Consider the following 5582-nt stretch of genomic DNA (forward strand, 5'->3'; position numbering starts at 1 on the left):
TTCAGTTACCCCCTCTGCCCCCGTTTCTCTCTCTTTTACTTCAGTTACCCCCTCTGCCCCCGTTTCTCTCTCTTTTCCTTCAGTTACCCCCTCTGCCCCCGTTTCTCTCTCTTTTACTTCAGTTACCCCCTCTGCCCCCGTTTCTCTCTCTTTTCCTTCAGTTACCCCCTCTGCCCCCGTTTCTCTCTCTTTTCCTTCAGAGTTACCCCCTCTGCCCCCGTTTCTCTCTCTTTTCCTTCAGAGTTACCCCCTCTGCCCCCGTTTCTCTCTCTTTTCCTTCAGAGTTACCCCCTCTGCCCCCGTTTCTCTCTCTTTTCCTTCAGTTACCCCCTCTGCCCCCGTTTCTCTCTCTTTTCCTTCAGTTACCCCCTCTGCCCCCGTTTCTCTCTCTTTTCCTTCAGAGTTACCCCCTCTGCCCCCGTTTCTCTCTCTTTTCCTTCAGTTACTCCCTCTGCCCCCGTTTCTCTCTCTTTTCTTCAGTTACCCCTCTGCCCCCGTTTCTCTCTCTTTTCCTTCAGTTACCCCCTCTGCCCCCGTTTCTCTCTCTTTTCCTTCAGTTACCCCCTCTGCCCCCGTTTCTCTCTCTTTTCCTTCAGAGTTACCCCCTCTGCCCCCGTTTCTCTCTCTTTTCCTTCAGAGTTACCCCCTCTGCCCCCGTTTCTCTCTCTTTTCCTTCAGTTACTCCCTCTGCCCCCGTTTCTCTCTCTTTTCCTTCAGTTACCCCCTCTGCCCCCGTTTCTCTCTCTTTTCCTTCAGAGTTACCCCCTCTGCCCCCGTTTCTCTCTCTTTTCCTTCAGTTACCCCCTCTGCCCCCGTTTCTCTCTCTTTTCCTTCAGTTACCCCCTCTGCCCCCGTTTCTCTCTCTTTTCCTTCAGAGTTACCCCCTCTGCCCCCGTTTCTCTCTCTTTTCCTTCAGAGTTACCCCCTCTGCCCCCGTTTCTCTCTCTTTTCCTTCAGAGTTACCCCCTCTGCCCCCGTTTCTCTCTTTTCCTTCAGTTACCCCCTCTGCCCCCGTTTCTCTCTCTTTTCCTTCAGTTACCCCCTCTGCCCCCGTTTCTCTCTCTTTTCCTTCAGTTACCCCCTCTGCCCCCGTTTCTCTCTCTTTTCCTTCAGTTACCCCCTCTGCCCCATTTCTCTCTCTTTTACTTCAGTTACCCCCTCTGCCCCCGTTTCTCTCTCTTTTACTTCAGTTACCCCCTCTGCCCCCGTTTCTCTCTCTTTTCCTTCAGTTACCCCCTCTGCCCCCGTTTCTCTCTCTTTTCCTTCAGAGTTACCCCCTCTGCCCCCGTTTCTCTCTCTTTTCCTTCAGTTACCCCCTCTGCCCCCGTTTCTCTCTCTTTTCCTTCAGTTACCCCCTCTGCCCCCGTTTCTCTCTCTTTTCCTTCAGTTACCCCCTCTGCCCCCGTTTCTCTCTCTTTTACTTCAGTACCCCCTCTGCCCCCGTTTCTCTCTCTTTTCCTTCAGTTACCCCCTCTGCCCCCGTTTCTCTCTCTTTTCCTTCAGAGTTACCCCCTCTGCCCCCGTTTCTCTCTCTTTTCCTTCAGAGTTACCCCCTCTGCCCCCGTTTCTCTCTCTTTTCCTTCAGAGTTACCCCCTCTGCCCCCGTTTCTCTCTCTTTTCCTTCAGTTACCCCTCTGCCCCCGTTTCTCTCTCTTTTCCTTCAGTTACCCCCTCTGCCCCGTTTCTCTCTCTTTTCCTTCAGAGTTACCCCCTCTGCCCCCGTTTCTCTCTCTTTTCCTTCAGTTACTCCCTCTGCCCCCGTTTCTCTCTCTTTTCCTTCAGTTACCCCCTCTGCCCCCGTTTCTCTCTCTTTTCCTTCAGAGTTACCCCCTCTGCCCCCGTTTCTCTCTCTTTTCCTTCAGTTACCCCCTCTGCCCCCGTTTCTCTCTCTTTTCCTTCAGAGTTACCCCCTCTGCCCCCGTTTCTCTCTCTTTTCCTTCAGTTACTCCCTCTGCCCCCGTTTCTCTCTCTTTTCCTTCAGTTACCCCCTCTGCCCCCGTTTCTCTCTCTTTTCCTTCAGAGTTACCCCCTCTGCCCCCGTTTCTCTCTCTTTTCCTTCAGTTACCCCCTCTGCCCCCGTTTCTCTCTCTTTTCCTTCAGTTACCCCCTCTGCCCCCGTTTCTCTCTCTTTTCCTTCAGAGTTACCCCCTCTGCCCCCGTTTCTCTCTCTTTTCCTTCAGTTACCCCCTCTGCCCCCGTTTCTCTCTCTTTTCCTTCAGTTACCCCCTCTGCCCCCGTTTCTCTCTCTTTTCCTTCAGAGTTACCCCCTCTGCCCCCGTTTCTCTCTCTTTTCCTTCAGAGTTACCCCCTCTGCCCCCGTTTCTCTCTCTTTTCCTTCAGAGTTACCCCCTCTGCCCCCGTTTCTCTCTTTTCCTTCAGTTACCCCCTCTGCCCCCGTTTCTCTCTCTTTTCCTTCAGTTACCCCCTCTGCCCCCGTTTCTCTCTCTTTTCCTTCAGTTACCCCCTCTGCCCCCGTTTCTCTCTCTTTTCCTTCAGTTACCCCCTCTGCCCCCATTTCTCTCTCTTTTTACTTCAGTTACCCCCTCTGCCCCCGTTTCTCTCTCTTTTACTTCAGTTACCCCCTCTGCCCCCGTTTCTCTCTCTTTTCCTTCAGTTACCCCCTCTGCCCCGTTTCTCTCTCTTTTCCTTCAGAGTTACCCCCCTCTGCCCCCGTTTCTCTCTCTTTTCCTTCAGAGTTACCCCCTCTGCCCCCGTTTCTCTCTCTTTTCCTTCAGTTACCCCCTCTGCCCCCGTTTCTCTCTCTTTTCCTTCAGAGTTACCCCCTCTGCCCCCGTTTCTCTCTCTTTTCCTTCAGTTACCCCCTCTGCCCCCGTTTCTCTCTCTTTCCTTCAGTTACCCCCTCTGCCCCCGTTTCTCTCTCTTTTCCTTCAGTTACCCCCTCTGCCCCCGTTTCTCTCTCTTTTACTTCAGTTACCCCCTCTGCCCCGTTTCTCTCTCTTTTCCTTCAGTTACCCCCTCTGCCCCCGTTTCTCTCTCTTTTCCTTCAGAGTTACCCCCTCTGCCCCCGTTTCTCTCTCTTTTCCTTCAGAGTTACCCCCTCTGCCCCCGTTTCTCTCTCTTTTCCTTCAGAGTTACCCCCTCTGCCCCCGTTTCTCTCTCTTTTCCTTCAGTTACCCCCTCTGCCCCCGTTTCTCTCTCTTTTCCTTCAGTTACCCCTCTGCCCCCGTTTCTCTCTCTTTTCCTTCAGAGTTACCCCTCTGCCCCCGTTTCTCTCTCTTTTCCTTCAGTTACTCCCTCTGCCCCCGTTTCTCTCTCTTTTCCTTCAGTTACCCCCTCTGCCCCCGTTTCTCTCTCTTTTCCTTCAGAGTTACCCCCTCTGCCCCCGTTTCTCTCTCTTTTCCTTCAGTTACCCCCTCTGCCCCCGTTTCTCTCTCTTTTCCTTCAGTTACCCCCTCTGCCCCCGTTTCTCTCTCTTTCCTTCAGAGTTACCCCCTCTGCCCCCGTTTCGCTCTCTTTTCCTTCAGAGTTACCCCCTCTGCCCCCATTTCTCTCTCTTTTCCTTCAGAGTTACCCCCTCCATCCAGTTTCCATCTCTGGCAGAGACTCGAGTCGCTGTTTTGATGACTCGTGACTTGACAAAAACGAAAGACTTGAGACTCGACTCGGACGTTAAAGACTCGGCGCTTGACTTGAGACACGATGACTTGAGTGTTGAGCATGAACTTTAAACCAGTGTTGCCAATTTAGCCACTTTGTCGCTAGATTTAGCGACTTTTGGCCATCTCTGGCGACAAAAAAAATAATCTAGCGACTTAGCGACTTTCGGGCTCAATCTGCTGAATCTAGCGACAATTTAACTTGTTTTGTGAGTGACAAATCAGTTGCCCCGCGACACCATACAGGCCGGCATACCGTCATCTCCTGTCGAAACGGCAGTTTCAAGCTAGCTACAACGAGGGTAGGTTCACTTCCTGTTTTCAAAACAAAAGCACCAATTGTATGGTAATGGCTTTCCCTATGATAAAGGCAACGGGTATTTTATTTTGTGAAAATAACCGGAAGTGCGTTAGCTCACTGCGGCTAGCTTTAGTAGCGCCGAATTCGTGGGAACAAAATTGTAAACAGCCGGTATTTTGTCAGGTTTTCAACACGTTGGGGATCTAAACGACTACTTTCTCTCCTGAAAATGTTTCAAATGTTGCTACAGTTTACAGAGTTTAGAGCTTAAGAGAAATCAGCTTCAGGCCGGCTGATTTCGGCTCGGGCAGGAGCCAAAATATATAATATGGGCGTGGTTACGTCACTTATGACGTCATGACGCAATCTAGCGACTTTTCAGAGAGCCAATAGCGACTTCTTGGGATTTTTTTTGCAACACTGCTTTAAACTTCGTTGGTCATTAGAAGATCCATTCTGCCCAGTAAGCGCTTCAGATTAGCTAACATTAGCCTGTTAGCCTCCTCAGTAGTTAGCTAACGTTAGCTTGGTATGATACGGGGTGGACAGGTTTCTCTTATCCTGGTGAATCATTATTTAACTGCCCCACCCCACCCAGACCTGCCATTTCACCTGTGGGCCCCTCCCTTCCCGCCTCCACAGAAGCATTACTCAACCTTTGAGCCAGTCAGTCAGTCTTTCTCCACGGCTCCTCGCTCCCTCCCCCATGATCAATATGGTCCAACATGGGGAGGGCAGGGCCTTCCGTATGTGTTTTACATCACCTGACCTCACCTGTTCCTCTCATTTCACAGGATCCAAACCCTTCCACACCTTGCACACCCAGCTCTGCCCTAAACCCGGCAGAGGAAGCCTGAGGACAGGGCCCTTCAAGTCAAGCATACTGCAAACTCCCAGGCAAAATATTACAAAGTTCACTCTTAAATGTTGTTTTTTTTTTTTTGAGAAGCAGCATTTAGCTGTTCTGCTGCCAACAAGTGGAACAAACTGCCAGTGGAGATTAAACTTTCACCAGATGGAGACATTTTTAAATCCAGGTTAAAAACATTTCTGTTCTCATGTGTCTATGGATGAAATCTGCACGTAATTTATCTTGTTTTTAAATTGATTTAAATGATTTTATTTGTTTCTCTTTATATTCTTTTGTGTATTTTAATGCTTCTTCCACTCCCTGCTGCAATGCTTTTATTTTATGTGAAGCACTTTGAACTGTTTGTACATGAAATGTGCTATATAAATAAATTTGATTTGATTTTTTATCCTGAGGCAGGCTCAGCCTTTCATGAACACTAATATTCATCACACTGAGATAATTAAGTGAGAGATTTAAATAAAAACAGGAATTTTAAATGAAATTAAGCATGCCAGAGTATAGAGCTCACAAACAATAATTTATGTTGGAAGTGTCCAAAGAGATGGGAACCTTTTGCATGTCCTATGGGAACGCCCCATGGTTAGGACACTTTGGCACAGAAATATCTGGAGGTGTGGGCAGGAGTGACCCTGCCAATATCCCCACGTTTATGTCTTTTGGGAGATAAAAGTGAGGCCCCAACATTGAACAGAAAGGCATACTCGGTTTTGATGGTGGGAATAACCTCATGCCTCAGAATTATATTAAGGAATTGGAAATCAACCACATGTCCTAAACTCCAAGAGTGGAA

This window comes from Odontesthes bonariensis, chromosome 7, assembly GCF_027942865.1.
Source record: "Odontesthes bonariensis isolate fOdoBon6 chromosome 7, fOdoBon6.hap1, whole genome shotgun sequence".
In the NCBI taxonomy this organism is placed as follows: Eukaryota; Metazoa; Chordata; class Actinopteri; order Atheriniformes; family Atherinopsidae; genus Odontesthes; species Odontesthes bonariensis.